Raw genomic sequence first — 16875 nt, forward strand, 5'->3', positions numbered from 1 at the left:
CCGGCGCATGCACGTAGTGGTCGTTTCTGTGCCGGCGCATGCCCGTGGTGGTCGTTTCTGCGCCGCGCATAGGCGTGGTGGCCATTTCTGTGCCGGCGCATGCGCGTGGTGGTCGTTTCCGCACCGGCACATTTGCGTGGTGGCCGTTTCCGTGCCGGCGCATGCGCGTGGTGGTCATTTCCATGCCAGCACATGCGCGTGGTGGTCGTCTTCGTGCCGGCGCATGCGCGTGGTGGTCGTTTCCGCACCGGCACATGTGCATGGTGGCCGTTTCCGTGCCGGCGCATGCGCGTGGTGGTCTTTTCCGCGCCGGCGCATGCGCGTGGTGGTCGTTTCCGCGCCGGCGCATGCGCGTGGTGGTCGTTCCATGCCGGCGCATGAGCGTGGTGGTCGTTTCTGTGCTGGCGCATGCGCGTGGTGGTCGTTTCCGTGCCGGCGCATGCGCGTGGTGGTCGTTTCCGCGCCGGCGCATGCACGTGGCGGTCGTTTCCGCGCCGGCACATGTGCGTGGTGGCCGTTTCCGTACCGGCGCATGCGCGTGGTGGTCGTTTCCGCGCCGCGCATAGGCGTGGTGGCCATTTCTGTGCCGGCGCATGCGCGTGGTGGTCGTTTCCGCACCGGCACATGTGCGTGGTGGCCGTTTCCGTGCCGGCGCATGCGCGTGGTGGTCATTTCCATGCCAGCACATGCGCGTGGTGGTCGTCTTCGTGCCGGCGCATGCGCGTGGTGGTCGTTTCCGCGCCGGCACATGTGCATGGTGGTCGTTTCCGTGCCGGCGCATGCGCGTTTGGTCTTTTCCGTGCCGGCGCATGCACGTGGTGGTCGTTTCTGCGCCGGCGCATGCACGTGGTGGTCGTTTCCGTGGCGGCGCATGCGCGTGGTGGTCGTTTCCGCGCCGCCGCATGCGCGTGGTGGTCGTTTCCGCGCCGGCGCATGCGCGTGGTGGTCTTTTCCGCGCCGGCGCATGCGCGTGGTGGTCGTTTCCGCGCCGGCGCATGCGCGTGGTGGTCGTTCCATGCCGGCGCATGAGCGTGGTGGTCGTTTCTGTGCTGGCGCATGCGCGTGGTGGTCGTTTCCGCGCCGGCGCATGCGCGTGGTGGTCGTTTCCGTGCCGGCGCATGCGCGTGGTGGTAATTTCCGCGCCGGAGTATGCGCGTGGTGGTCGTTTCCGTGCCGGCGCATGCGCGTGGTGGTCTTTTCCGTGCCGGCGCATGCGCGTGGTGGTCGTTTCCGCGCCGGCGCATGCACGTGGCGGTCGTTTCCGCGCCGGTACATGTGCGTGGTGGCCGTTTCCGTACCGGCGCATGCGCGTGGTGGTCTTTTCCGTGCCGGCGCATGCGCGTGGTGGTCGTTTCCGCGCCGGCTCATGCGCGTGGTGGTCTTTTCCGTGGCGGCGCATGCGCGTGGTGGTCGTTTCTGTGCCGGCGCATGCGCGTGGTGGCCGTTTCCGTGCCGGCGCATGCGCGTGGTGGTCGTTTCCGTGCCGGCGTATGCACGTGGTGGTCGTTTCCGCGCCGGCGCATGCGCGTGGTGGTCTTTTCCGTGACGGCGCATGCGCGTGGTGGTCGTTTCCGTGCCGGCGCACGCGCGTGGTGGTCTTTTCCGTGCCGGCGCATGCGCGTGGTGGTCGTTTCGGTGCCGGCGCATGCGCGTGGTGGTCGTTTCCATGCCGGCGCATGCGCGTGGTGGTCGTTTCCGTGCCGGCACATGTGCGTGGTGGCCGTTTCCGTGCCGGCGCATGCGCGTGGTGGTCTTTTCCGTGCCGGCGCATGCACGTGGTGGTCGTTTCCGTGCCAGCGCATGCGCGTGGTGGTCGTTTCTGTGCTGGCGCATGCGCGTGGTGGTCTTTTCCGTGCCGGCGCATGCACGTGGTGGTCGTTTCCGTGCCAGCGCATGCGCGTGGTGGTCGTTTCTGTGCTGGCGCATGCGCGTGGTGGTCGTTTCCGCGCCGGCGCATGCACGTGGCGGTCGTTTCCGCGCCGGCACATGTGCGTGGTGGTCGTTTCGGTGCCGGCGCATGCGCGTGGTTGTCGTTTCCATGCCGGCGCATGCGCGTGGTGGTCATTTCCGTGCCGGCGCATGCGCGTGGTAGTCGTTTCCGTGCCGGCGCATGCGCGTGGTGGTCATTTCCGTGCCGGCGCATGCGCGTGGTGGTCGTTTCCATGCCGGCGCATGTGCGTGGTGGTCGTTTCCGTGCCGGCGCACGCGCGTGGTGTTCTTTTCCGTGCCGGCGCATGCGCGTGGTGGTCGTTTCTGTGCCGGCGCATGCGCTTGGTGGTAGTTTCCGTGCTGGCGCATGCGCGTTGTGTTCGTTTCCGTGCCGGCGCATGCGCGTGGTGGTCGTTTCCGTGCCGGCGCATGCGCGTGGTGGTCATTTCCATGCCGGCGCATGCGCGTGGTGGTCATTTCCGCGCCGTCACATGCGCATGGTGGTCTTTTCCGTGCCGGCGCATGCGCGTGGTGGTCATTTCCATGCCGGCGCATGCGCGTGGTGGTCATTTCCGCGCCGTCACATGCGCGTGGTGGTCGTTTCCGTGCCGGCGCATGAGCGTGGTGGCCGTTTCCGTGCCGGCGCATGCACGTAGTGGTCGTTTCCGTGCCGGCGCATGGTGGTCGTTTCCATGCCGGCGCATGTGCGTGGTGGTCGTTTCTGTGCCGGCGCATGCGCGTGGTGGTCGTTTCCGTGCTGGCGCATGCGCGTGGTGGTCGTTTCCGTGCCGGCGCATGCGCGTGGTGGTCGTTTCCGTGCCGGCGCATGTGCGTGGTGGTCATTTCCATGCCGGCGCATGCGCGTGCTGGTCATTTCCGCGCCGTCACATGCGCATGGTGGTCTTTTCCGTGCCGGCGCATGCGCGTGGTCGTCATTTCCATGCCGGCGCATGCGCGTGGTGGTCATTTCCGCGCCGTCACATGCGCGTGGTGGTCGTTTCCGTGCCGGCGCATGAGCGTGGTGGCCGTTTCCGTGCCGGCGCATGCACGTAGTGGTCGTTTCCGTGCCGGCGCATGCGCGTGGTGGTCGTTTCCGCGCCGCGCATAGGCGTGGTGGCCATTTCTGTGCCGGCGCATGCGTGTGGTGGTCGTTTCCGCACCGGCACATGTGCGTGGTGGCCGTTTCCGTGCCGGCGCATGCGCGTGGTGGTCATTTCCGCGCCGGCACATGTGCATGGTGGCCGTTTCCGTGCCGGCGCATGCGCGTGGTGGTCTTTTCCGTGCCGGCGCATGCACGTGGTGGTCGTTTCCGTGCCGGCGCATGCACGTGGTGGTCGTTTCCGTGGCGACGCATGCGCGTGGTGGTCTTTTCCGCGGCGGCGCATGCGCGTGGTGCTCGTTTCCGCGCCGGCGCCTGCGCGTGGTGGTCTTTTCCGTGCCGGCGCATGCGCGTGGTGGTCGTTTCCGTGCCGGCGCATGCGCGTGGTGGTTGTTTCCGCGCTGGCGCATGCGCGTGGTGGTCTTTTCCGTGCCAGCGCATGCGCGTGGTGGTCGTTTCTGTGCTGGCGCATGCGCGTGGTGGTCGTTTCCGTGCCGGCGCATGCGCGTGGTGGTCGTTTCCGTGCCGGCGCATGCGCGTGGTGGTCATTTCCGAGCCGGCGCATGCGCGTGGTGGTCGTTTCCGTGCCGGCGCATGCGCGTGGTGGTCTTTTCCGTGCCGGCGCATGCGCGTGGTGGTCGTTTCCGCGCCGGCGCATGCACGTGGCGGTCGTTTCCGCGCCGGCACATGTGCGTGGTGGCCGTTTCCGTACCGGCGCATGCGCGTGGTGGTCTTTTCCGTGCCGGCGCATGCACGTGGTGGTCGTTTCCGCGCCGGCGCATGCGCGTGGTGGTCGTTTCCGTACCGGCACATGTGCGTGGTGGCCGTTTCCGTGCCGGCGCATGCGCGTGGTGGTCGTTTCCGCGCCGGCGCATGCGTGTGGTGGTATTTTCCGTGCCGGCGCATGCGCGTGGTGGTCGTTTCCGCGCCGGCGCATGCAGGTGGTGGTCGTTTCCGTGCCGGCGCATGCGCGTGCTGGTCGTTTCCGCCCCGGCGCATGTGCGTGGTGGTCGTTTCCGCGCCGGCGCATGCGCGTGGTGGTCATTTCCGCGCCGACGCATGCGCGTGGTGGTCTTTTCCGTGCCGGCGCATGCGCGTGGTGGTCGTTTCCGCGCCGGCGCATGCGCGTGGTGGTCTTTTCCGTGGTGGCGCATGCGCGTGGTGGTCGTTTCTGTGCCGGCGCATGCGCGTGGTGGTCGTTTCCGTGCCGGCGCATGCGCGTGGTGGTCGTTTCCGTGCCGGCGTATGCACGTGGTGGTCGTTTCCGCACCGGCGCATGCGCGTGGTGGTCTTTTCCGTGACGGCGCATGCGCGTGGTGGTCGTTTCGGTGCCGGCGCATGCGCGTGGTGGTCGTTTCCATGCCGGCGCATGCGCGTGGTAGTCGTTTCCGTGCCGGCGCATGCGCGTGGTAGTCGTTTCCGTGCCGGCGCATGCGCGTGGTGGTCGTTTCCGTGCCGGATCATGCGCGTGGTGGTCATTTCCATGCCGGCGCATGTGCGTGGTGGTCGTTTCCGTGCCGGCGCACGCGCGTGGTGGTCTTTTCCGTGCCGGCGCATGCGCGTGGTGGTCGTTTCTGTGCCGGCGCATGCGCGTGGTGGTCGTTTCCGTGCTGGCGCATGCGCGTTGTGGTCGTTTCCGTGCCGGCGCATGCGCGTGGTGGTCGTTTCCGTGCCGGCGCATGCGCGTGGTGGTCATTTCCATGCCGGCGCATGCGCGTGGCGGTCATTTCCGCGCCGTCACATGCGCCTGGTGGTCTTTTCCGTGCCGGCGCATGCGCGTGGTGGTCATTTCCGCGCCGTCACATGCGCGTGGTGGTCGTTTCCGTGCCGGCGCATGAGCGTGGTGGCCGTTTCCGTGCCGGCGCATGCACGTAGTGGTCGTTTCCGTGCCGGCGCATGCGCGTGGTGGCCGTTTCTGTGCCGGCGCATGCGCGTGGTGGTCGTTTCCGTGCTGGCGCATGCGCGTTGTGGTCGTTTCCGTGCCGGCGCATGCGCGTGGTGGTTGTTTCCGTGCCGGCGCATGCGCGTGGTGGTCATTTCCGTGCCGGCGCATGCGCGTGGCGGTCATTTCCGCGCCGTCACATGCGCCTGGTGGTCTTTTCCGTGCCGACGCATGCGCGTGGTGGTCATTTCCGCGCCGTCACATGCGCGTGGTGGTCGTTTCCGTGCCGGCGCATGAGCGTGGTGGCCGTTTCCGTGCCGGCGCATGCACGTAGTGGTCGTTTCCGTGCCGGCGCATGCGCGTGGTGGCCGTTTCTGTGCCGGCGCATGCGCGTGGTGGTCGTTTCCGTGCTGGCGCATGCGCGTTGTGGTCGTTTCCGTGCCGGCGCATGCGCGTGGTGGTCGTTTCCGTGCCGGCGCATGCGCGTGGTGGTCATTTCCGTGCCGGCGCATGCGCGTGGCGGTCATTTCCGCGCCGTCACATGCGCCTGGTGGTCTTTTCCGTGCCGGCGCATGCGCGTGGTGGTCATTTCCGCGCCGTCACATGCGCGTGGTGGTCGTTTCCGTGCCGGCGCATGAGCGTGGTGGCCGTTTCCGTGCCGGCGCATGCACGTAGTGGTCGTTTCCGTGCCGGCGCATGCGCGTGGTGGTCGTTTCCGCGCCGCGCATAGGCGTGGTGGCCATTTCTGTGACGGCGCATGCGCGTGGTGGTCGTTACCATGCCGGCGCATGCGCGTGGTGGTCGTTTCCGTGCCGGCGCATGTGCGTTGTGGTCGTTTCCGTGCCGGCGCATGCGCGTGGTGGTCGTTTCCATGCCGGCGCATGCGCGTGGTGGTCGTTTCCATGCCGGCGCATGCGCGTGGTGGTCATTTCCGTGCCGGCGCACGCGCGTGGTGGTCTTTTCCGTGCCGGCGCATGCGCGTGGTGGTCGTTTCTGTGCCGGCGCATGCTCGTGGTGGTCGTTTCCATGCCGGCGCATGCGCGTGGTGGTCGTTTCCGTGCCGGCGCATGCGCGTGGTGGTCTTTTCCGTGCCGGCGCATGCGCGTGGTGGTCATTTCCGTGCCGGCGCATGAGCGTGGTGGCCGTTTCCGTGCCGGCGCATGCACGTAGTGGTCGTTTCCGTGCCGGCGCATGCGCGTGGTCGTCGTTTCCGTGCCGTGCATAGGCGTGGTGGCCTTTTCTGTGCCGGCGCATGCGCGTGGTGGTCGTTTCCGCACCGGCACATGTGCGTGGTGGCCGTTTCCGTGCCGGCGCATGCGCGTGGTGGTCATTTCCATGCCAGCGCATGCGCGTGGTGGTCGTCTCCGCGCCGGCGCATGCGCGTGGTGGTCGTTTCCGCGCCGGCGCATGCGCGTGGTGGCTGTTTCTGTGCCGGCGCATGCGCGTGATGGTCGTTTCCACGCTGGCACATGTGCGTGTTGGCCGTTTCCGTGCCGGCGCATGCGCATGGTGGTCGTTTCCGTGCCGGCGCATGCGCGTGGTGGTCGTTTCCGCGCCGGCACATGTGCGTGGTGGCTGTTTCCGTGCCGGCGCATGCGCGTGGTGGTCGTTTCCGCTCCGGCGCATTCGCGTGGGGGTCGTTTCCGTGCCGGCACATGCGCGTGGTGGTCGTTTCCGTGCCGGCGCATGCGCGTGGTGGCCGTTTCCGTGCCGGCGCATGCGCGTGGTGGCCGTTTCTGTGCCGGCGCATGCGCATGGTGGTCTTTTCCGTGCCGGCGCATGCGCGTGGTGGTCGTTTCCGCGCCGGCGCATGCGCGTGATGGTCGTTTCCGTGCCGGCGCATGCGCGTGGTGGTCGTTTCCGTGCCGGCGCATGAGCATGGTGGCCGTTTCCGTGCCGGCGCATGCACGTGGTGGTCGTTTCCGTGCCGGCGCATGCGCGTGGTGGTCGTTTCCAGCCCGCCCTCCCCCAGGTTCCACTCAAGCATCCCCTTTTTTACTCGCAGGGTCTTGCCAGCCCATACAAAGCCAGTGATTACCTTATTGACCCGTTTTAAAAAGGACCGCGGAATAAAGATGGGGAGACACTGAAGCACAAACAGGAATCGCGGGAGGACCATCATTTTCACTGTCTGCACCCTCCCAGCTAGTGACAACGGGAGCGTGTCCCATCTCCGAAAATCATCCTTCATTTGGTCTACTAGTCGGGCCAGATTTAGCTTGTGCAGCCGTTCCCATTCCCCCGCCACCTGGATGCCTAGATACCTAAAGCTTCCCCCTATCACTCCAAATGGCAGTTCCCCCAGACGCCTCTCCTGCCCCCTTGCCTGGACCGCAAACATCTCACTTTTTCCCTCATTTAGTTTATACACCGAAAACCGGCCGAATTCCCCCAGAATCCTCATAATTTCTTCCACCCACTCCAGTGGGTCTGATACAAACAGGAGCAGGTCGTCTGCGCCAAGTGAGACTCTGTGTTCCACTCCTCCCCGGACCAGCCCCTTCCAGCCCTTGAGGCTCTCAGACAATTGCCAGCGGCTCCATGGCTGACGCGAACAAAAGTGGGGAGAGGGGACATCCCTGTCTCGTGCACCGATGCAGCCCAAAATAGTCCGATATTGTCCTATTCATCCATACGCTTGCCACAGGAGCCTGATACAGCAACCTGACCCAGTCAATAAAGCCCCGCCCAAATCCAAACCGTCCCAGTACCTCCCACAGATCTTCCCATTCTACCCGATCAAAAGCCTCCTCTGCGTCCATTGCAACTACTACCTCCACCTCCCTACATTCCGGGGGCATTATGATCACATTTAACAACCTTCTTACATTGGCCACCAACTGCCTTCCCTTAACAAACCCCGTCTGGTCCTCCACAATAATGTCCGGAACACAATCCTCAATCCTCGAGGGCAAGATTTTGGCCGGCAGTTTGGCGTCCACATTCAAAGGGACCAGGTCCTAGTCCTGCTTCAGGATCAATGAGATTGTGGCCTGTGACATCGTCGGGGGCAGTACCCCTCTTTCCCTTGCCTCATTAAATGTCCTCATCAACAGCGGCCCCAATATCCCAGATAACTTTTTATAGAACTCCACTGGGTACCCGTCCGGCCCCGGGGCTTTACGCGCCTTCCTCAGCTGCTCTACCGCCCTCCCTGTAGTTAACAAGTCAAACTCCGTCTGTAGCCTCCGACGTTCCCTTAAAAGCACTGCCTCCACTGTCTCCGCATACCTCCTGTCGACCTGCAATATCTCCTTTATCAGTCGGTCCGTCTCTGCTCTGCCTGCCTTCTCCCTATGGGCCCGTATCGAAATCAGCTCCTCTCTAACCACCGCCTTCAATGCCTCCCAGACTACCGCTGCCGAAACTTCACCCATGCCGTTGACTTCCAGATAATTCTGAATACATTTCCTCAGCCGCCTGCACACCTCTTCGTCAGCTAAAAGTCCCATGTCCAGCATCCAGTGCGGGCGCTGGCTACTCTCCCTGCTAACCTGTAGGTCAACCCAGTGCGGGGCATGGTCCGAGATCGTGATCGCCGAATACCCCGTGTCCTCCACCCCCGTCAGTAGAGCCCTGTTCAAAATAAAAAAATCAATCCGGGTGTACACTTTATGCATGTGTGAGTAGAAGGAAAACTCCTTCACTCTCGGCTGCCCAAATCTCCAGGGGTCCACCTCCTCCATCTGCTCCATGAACCTCTTTAGCTCCTTTGCCATTGCTGGCACCCTGCCCATCTTTCAGCTCAACCGGTCTAAACCAGAAATCCCTTCCCATGACCAACCTATGCGAATCTAGGTCCGGGATCTTCCCACCATCCTTTTTATAAACTCTATATCATCCCAATTTGATTCCATACACATTTACTAGTACCACCTGCAACCCCTCCAGTTACCCACTGACCATAATGTACCGGCCTCCCACATCCGCAACTATTCTTCCCGCATCAAACACCACTCGCTTATTAATCAGGATTGCGACCCCTCTAGTCTTCGAGTCCAGCCCCGAGGGAAAAACCTGTCCGACCCATCCCTTCCTTAATCTGATCTGATCAGCTACTCTAAGGTGCGTCTCCTGTAGCAATACCACGTCAGCCTTCAGTACCCTCAGATGCGCGAACACGCGTGCCTTCTTAACCGGCCCATTCAGCCCTCTTACATTCCAGGTGATCAGCCTAGTTGGGGGGCTGATCGCCTCCCCCCCCCCCCCCACTTTGCTGATCAGCCATCACCTTTCTTGGGCCAGTCTCCAGCCCATGCCCCACGCCTCCATCGGCCCGCCCCAAGGCAGCCTCCGCCCCTGGCCTCCTATCTTTCCCTCAGCAACAGTCCCCCCCTCATCAGCAGTACATCTTTCCCTCTCCCCCCCTAGTGACAGCACAATGTAAACTGACCCCTTCGACAAGCATAACATCTGCTCACCCCCCACTGCGCTTCCGTGAGCTAGCCCACCCAGCTAGCTTGGTGACCCCCACCCATGGCGCCTCCCACATATTGTTCCCTCCCTACCCTGCCCACCGCTCATACACATATACTCAAAAACCAGTCCCAACACAATTGCCCTAGAAAAATAACTGGATAAACAAAGAAAAAATCAAACAGAAGACCCAGCATCTAACAAACACACCTCCATCCCCCATCAGCGCAAATGTAAACTTTAACTCACTCAGCTCTGCAACTGGCCCCAAATCAGTACAGAAGGTATTACAAATAACGTCTGAAAAACGAAAAACAAGAAATTTTTATCGTGAACGTTGCAGCAAAGTTCAAAGTCCTCAGTCCGCCACCAGTCCGTTCCTTTTCACGAAGTCTATCGCTTCCTTGGGCGACTCGAAATAAAAATGTTGCCCCTCATACGTGACCCAGAGACAGGTCGGATACAGCAGTCCAAACTTCATCTTTTTCTAAAAAAGGGTTGACTTTATCTGATTGAACCCCGCTCTTCTCCTGGCCACTTCTGCACTCAGATGCTGATGGATCGCAGGATACTGTTCTCCCATTTCCAACTCTGTGTCTGCCTGGCCCACTGTAAAATACGCTCCTTGTCCAAGTACCTGTGGAATCTCACCACCATTGCCCTCAGGGGTCCCCCACATGCGGCTTCCTCGCGAGCGTTCTGTGAGCCCTGTCCATCTCCAAGGGTCGGGAGAATGTCCCATCACCGGACAACTTCTCAAACATGCCCGCTATGTGTGCCCTGGCGTCCGCTCCTTCGGACCCCTCCGGGAGACCGACAATTCTCAGGTTCTGCCGGCGGGATCTAGTCTCTAGGTCCTCCGCCTTCTCCAGGAATCTTTTCTGCTGGTCTCTCAGCATCCCCACCTCCCACTCCACCGCAGTTTGATGTTCCTTCTGCTCAGCCAGCACCTTCTCTACTTTCTGGATCGCCCGATCTTGGGAGTCCAGTCTGAGCTCGAGCCGCGCAATTGATTCTTTAATCAGGTCCAAGCAGTCCCACTTCTGCTTGGCAAAGCCCTTCTGGATAAATTGCATCAGCTGCTCCGTTGGCCGCTGGGTCGACAAGCCACAGGTCCGGTCCTCCGCCATGCTGCCTCCCGCTGCAGCTTCAGCCCAAGCCTTCTCTGTTCATCTGTTTCTTCCTTTGCGAGCACTTCTAGTCTGCCTCTCCATGCACCGATGTGGGAGTCCAATCAACAATTGCCTCGACCATCAATTTTCCAAATCAAGTTCGGTAAAAAATCGGGGGAAAAGGACCAAAGGTTCGACCCGAGAGGTAGCCACCAAATGTGTGACCTATTCCTTCATAGCCGCCACCGGAAGTCCTTCGGTTACAAAATTAAATCACTGAAGGTATTTCTTGTATAATTAATAACCTGATAGTTTTTGTTGCTTTCTTGGGATAGAATTCTGCTGATTGTATTCATGTACGTCCTGTCTCAACATAGGTTTCTTCAATGGTGTCATGACTCGCTAAACAAGGATTTTTAAAAATTATTTTCAGGCATCAATCTGTTCACTTCCCCCAATCCCAGATGCAGCTTTCCCTATGAACAAAAACCCAAAATACTGCAGATGCTGGAAATCTAAACAATAATCGAAATAGTTGGAGATACTGAGCAGGTCAGGCAGCATCTGTCGAGAGAACACAAACCAGTCAATGATTCTGACATGTGATCCTTCATCAGAACCCAAACATCAGATAATTTGTATTCTCTTTATAGATGATGTCTGACTTGTCTCCACCATTTTTGTTTTAGTGGTTTATTGCAGATTTCAATGGTCTCTGCACACTCCTCTGTGAAACGCTCAAAGTAATTGCACAAACCCAGAAAACTCCTTTTTTATTTATATATAGCTCTGCTTTAAAAATATTCTAAGATTCTGATTCCATTGTTTTTTGAGGAAGTGAGTTCCAGAGACTCATAACCGTAAGAGTGCGATTCAGTGGATTTTGAACGGCTTGTTTATCAGGATGTTTCTCTGTGTCTGGAGGGCTGAGAAAGACCCCGCTACTCAAAGGCACCTTGCCATTTTTTATTGGCCTGGCGAGGAACTCCCTGTCTAGGCCACTCTTTAAGTAATTTCTACTCGCAGAAGACTACTCGCGGACCGGGGCATCATTTTTAATGGCAGCCCCGATCTTTTGATCCACCCAGCTCCAACACCGCAGCCTTCAGACCCCCACACCCTCATCCAACATCCTTCTTCCAAGGTCCTTGAGCCCCCCCCCACCCCACATCTTATAGACAAGGCCCCCAAGGGTCCAACCCTGACATAGGCAACCTGCCACCTTGGCACCTTGGCACTTCCAGCTTGGCAGTACCCCTGCCCTCCTGGCCAATCCACCTGGGAATCCTGGCAGTGGAAGGGTAACAGGTTGGAAGTGCCAAGGTGCCATACTGACAGTGCCAGTGTGCCCAGGTGCTAGGGGTAGTGCCAAGGTACTACCCTGCCCAGTGCCTCTTGCGAGATTCAACAGTGTTGTCTTGACACCAAGTCAGGCGCGAAGAGGCCGCTGAATCACTCACTAAATATTTCTCCTCGTCACTATCTTAAATGTGAAACCAATTATTTTTAAACAATGATCCCCAGCTCTAAATTCCCCCACAAGGGAAATACCCTCTCTATGTCCACCCTGACAATACCCCTCAGGATCTGAAAGGCTTCGAACTAGTTGCCTCTTACTCTTCTAAACTCTCGTGGATACAGACCTAATCTCTCCAAGCTTTCCTCAGAAGAAACCCGCTTATTACTTATATTAGACTGATAAGTCGTCTTTGAACTGCTTCTGAAGCATTTACAATTTTCCTTAAAGATGGAGACCATGCTTTACAAAATACTGCGTGGTCTCACCAATGTCCTGTACAATTGAAGTATAGCATAACCTCCCTACTTTTGTAATCAATTCCCTTTACAATAAACAATAACATTCTATTAGCTTTCCTAATTATTTGCTCTCCCTGTATCCCTGCCTTTTGTGATTTCTGCATGAGAGCAGTCATTTTTGTCGTGTTGGGTGTTCTGGTTCACAAACAAGCCAACAATGCTGGAAGTGGTGTAACGCTATTTTATTAACTGTTCAACTATGCTAACATACTGTAAACGTGGGTATAAGCAATACCAGCTTAACTGTGGAACCTTTCCTATCACTAGCTATGGTGAGGCACTCAGCACATGGTGAATGTCTGTGATGCAGGCTGTGAGCTCTGTGCTCTGAGCTGGCTGCTGCTAGAATGAGCAGGAACTCTCCTGTCCCCTGTCTTTATAGTGCTTGTGCTCTCACTGGTGATTGGCTGCGGTGTTATGTATGCTGGTTGGTCCTACTGCATGTCCATCAGTGTGTGTATGTGATTGCACCATAATGTACTGATGTATATTATGACAATTTTGAAACTAAGGGTCATGACCTGCGGTTGGGTCATGGGTAGGTGTCTGGCGGGTTGCAGAACAATTGGTCACCATGTTCCAATTGGGGGAAGAAGTGCCCAATGGCCACGAACGGCTTTCAAGAATGCCGGCTGTCCTGTGCATGTGTGCCCCCTCAACCGGATCAAACATTGAGCAGGGCTGCAGCCCAGCAGGCCAGACTGCCTACTCCTGATGTCAGCACATTGTCCAAGGGTGAGATTGTTTTTACAAATCGATGGAGTCTTCCTGCCAGAAGCAGCGGCAGAGAGCAGGTCACGCACACGTACACTGACATCACGTGCTCTGGGCGCAAAGTCACAGATGAGAAATTCGTCCATTTTGTAGCTGCCAGCAAGCAAGCAACAGGGCTGTGTGAAAAACTGAAGATAGATAATTCTGTAATGAAGGAAGAGAGGGTCAGAGACACAAACAGGCCAGGATCTCACAATTGAATCGAACGGAGAGAACTTCTCACTTGAGTCCACAGCAGGACAAAGCAGTGTTGGTGTGAGTTGTATCCAGAGCTCCAGGACCTCTGGTGAACAATTAAGAAGGAACTAAAATCAGGAACAAAGCAGTAGATAGATGATTTCTGGAATTATGGCCTTGTTAATTTTGCCATTGTAAATCAGGATGCAAAGCCCATGTGTCTTATATGCAGGGAAGTACTGGCAAATGAAAGATAAAACCTTCAAAACATTAAAGGCATTTAAAGACTAAGCATAGCGAGCGAGGACAAACCTCAGGATTTTTTCAAAGGATGCAGTGAGAACTTAAATTGACAACTGAAGTCCATAGCAGAAATGTAACAGTGACTGACTAAGCAAGTGAGATCGTGAGGACCAAGCACGCTCACCTGTTGCATTAAAGTTAAGCAATAATGATGTGTCATGAAGGTCATCCAGCATCGGTTGCGAAGGTCAGCCGGTGTGAGTTGTGAAGGTCGGACAGATTGGGTCGCGAAGATCAGACTGTGTGGGTCGCAAAGGTCAGACGTCGTGGGTCCCAAAAATCGACCGGTTGGTAAAAGTGGGTCCCAGGAAAAAAAGTTTGAAAAGCACTACACCAGGACACAGAGATCATCCTGCAATCTCTCATCATTTAGACAATAAGTTTATTTTTTATTCTTGTTGCAAAAATGAACAATTTCACATTTTCCCACATGATACTCCATGTGCCGGATTTTTTGATTTGATTTGATTTATTACTGTCACACGTATTAGTGTACAGTGAAAAGTATTGTTTCTTGCATGCAATGCAGGCAAAGCATACTGTACATCGGGAAGGAAGGAGAGACTGCAGAATGTAATGTTACAGTCATAACTAAGGTGCAGAGAAAAGATCAACCTAACATGAGGTAGGTCCATTCAAAAGTCTGATGGCAGCAGGGAAGAAGCTGTTCTTGAGTCAGTTGGACATGACCTCAAACTTTTGTATCTTTTTCCTGATGGAAGAAGGTGGAAGAGAGTATGTCCGGGGTGCGTGGGGTCCTTAATTATGCTGGCTGCCTTTCCGAGGCAGTGGGAATTGTAGACAGAGTCAATAAATGGGAGGCTGGTGTACATGATGGACTGGGCTACATTCACGACCTTTTGTAGTTTCCTACGGTCTTGGGCAGAGCAGGTAACATACCAAGCTGTGATACAACCAGAAAGAATGTTTTCTATGGTGCATCTGTAAAGGTTGGTGAGAGACGTAGCTAACATGCCAAATCTCCTTAGTCTTCTGAGAAAGCAGAGTCGTTGGTGGGCTGTCTTAACTATAGTGTCGGCATGGGGGACCAGAACAAGTTGTTGGTAATCTGGACACCTGAAAATTTGAAGCTCTCGGCCGTTTCTACTTCATTCCCATTGATGTAGACAGGGGCATGTTCTCCTCTACGCTTCCTGAAGTCGATGACAATCTCCTTCGTTTTGTTGACATTGAGGGAGAGATTATTGTCATCGCACCAATCACTTAACCCATTTATGTCCCTTTGAAGCCCCCTTACGTCCTCTTCAAAGTTTGTTTTCCTACCTATCCTCACGTGACCAGCAAAGTTAACAACCATACCTTGAGTCTTTTCATCCAATTCAGTTATATAAATTGAAAAAGTTTGAAGTCCCAGCTCTGATCCCTCGTTACATCCCACCAACCAGAAGATGACCCATTTATGCCAGCTCTCTGTTTCCTGTTAGCTAGCCAATCTTCTATCTATGCCAAAATGTTACACCCTACACCATGAACTTTTATATTTGGCAATAACCTTTGATGTGGCCCCTGAGCAAATGTCTTCTGTAAATTTAAGAACAGTACATCCAGCAGTTCCCCTTTAGACACAGCACATGTGACTCCTTCTTAGAACTCCAATAAATTGGATAAACATGACTTCCTTTCCACAAAACCAGGTTGGCTCTATCGGATTGGTTTGAATCTTTCCAAGTGCCCGGTCACATTTTTAATGACAGCGTCTAACATTTTCCCGATGAAACATGTTGGTCTAACTGGCCTGTAATTTCCTGTTTTCTGTCTGACTCCCTTTTGAATAAACGTTTGAAACAATGGACATCAGCAGAAAATAGTTAATAGTTGTGACTGTTGTGATAAACGAAGCAGTCTTGCGCGGTGAGTTTCTTCCTTATTACTGTCCATTGAAACCTTCTTCCCTGATTATTAATCTGCCAGAGAGACACCTATTTAAATACATCCCAGAAGATGTGTGTGCTGGAGCTTGTTTGGGCTTGGATCCTTCTTACATAATGCTGGAAGCAAAAGTCTAAAATGGAATATGCTTTATTGTGAATGAATTTTTCGTTGAAAAAAATCCTTGCACATTATGAGAATATATTTAAAAGTCAATTCCACGTTAAAAAAATCTCGCACTCAGGACTGTTGGATATAAGGACTGTATAGAGTACTGCCTCATATTTCTTTTCCTTGAAATTTTGTTTCCATTTTGGCAGGTGACAGGAAAACACTGAAAATCAAGGAGGTTCCTGCTGCACCAGTAAATGCTTATTGAAATACAATCAAAGAAAGTCTGTTTTTAATAAATCCAGAGATGAAAATTAGACTATTCTTAGTAAGAAGATCTTGAGTTCCTACATTTTTATTCTTGATCAAAATGTCCCCTGCCGTGATTTATTTCAGTTTGTTTAAGTGTAAAACTCCTGAATTATTTGTTCCTCTATTAATTTCCTCTTAAATTCAAAAACCCCAGTAATTTACCTCTGTATTTGAATGGTGCTACCCTCTACTTTGGGCTATTTGTGACTGTCAGCGCCACAACGAGGAGATAAAGCTTCAGCACCATTTGTGAGCAGAGTTACATAGGGGAAACTGAGCTCTGAGTTAAATAGAAAATATTTCCAAAAGGATCCATTGCTGTTTCTGATTGGTAAAATTACAATGTTGCTTTGAATGGTTCGACTCCCTTCAAATCCTATCGCTCTTTCAGGGCGACTGATTTATTTTAAATACATTTTAGAATAAGAGAAATCTGATAAGTGAAGTATAAATTTCAAAGATGTTGCCCTGGTGGAATATATTCTGTTATGAACTGTAATAAAAAAGCATACGATCATTTATGTTTCAAAACTTTAAAAATTAAAATTGATTGAATTGCAAATGATGCGTGTGTGAATGGATTTATATCTGCAGATTATATGATGACATTTCTGAACCCTTTACACAGAAATGTTTGCAACACTACATGACAGTTTCGTCATTTGGTAAAGCGTTTTCAATGATTTCACAGGGGCTCCAATGTAGACCTTTGGCGCGATTCAACCACCGCATGATTCCCGGCCCGGAGCCGGCTCTGACGGCGAATAGCGGGCGAAGCCCAAATTGGCCATAGTGCCGGACGCGATACCTTGTGCGGGTTACACGACTTACTATGCCCGGTGCAATCTGTATCTCACCTTCGCTGGGCAAGATCTAGATAATCATATAGAAATGAGCTGGGAAGAATCAGTTCCAACAAATCACCCAATGGTTACTGGATATGTGCTTGGACTTGCATTCCACATCTTGGACATGCACTCCAGACAGCAGTGGCTTGTTGAGAGGGGAATTAGACAATTAGATCTCTCTCCGGGTGCCCCTTCTCATCCTGG

General features: G+C 55.4%; 1 long non-coding RNA gene across 1 annotated transcript in view; it reads left to right on the forward strand.

The window, feature by feature from the left end:
* Window positions 1-16385, forward strand: part of LOC140425118 (uncharacterized) — an 81515-nt gene extending 65130 nt beyond the window's left edge. The window contains exon 3 of the long non-coding RNA XR_011947766.1: window positions 15721-16385. This is a non-coding gene — a long non-coding RNA (uncharacterized lncRNA). The remainder of the gene's footprint in view (window positions 1-15720) is intronic.
* Window positions 16386-16875: the final 490 nt, after the last annotated feature.

Source organism: Scyliorhinus torazame, chromosome 6, assembly GCF_047496885.1.
Source record: "Scyliorhinus torazame isolate Kashiwa2021f chromosome 6, sScyTor2.1, whole genome shotgun sequence".
In the NCBI taxonomy this organism is placed as follows: domain Eukaryota; kingdom Metazoa; phylum Chordata; class Chondrichthyes; order Carcharhiniformes; family Scyliorhinidae; genus Scyliorhinus; species Scyliorhinus torazame.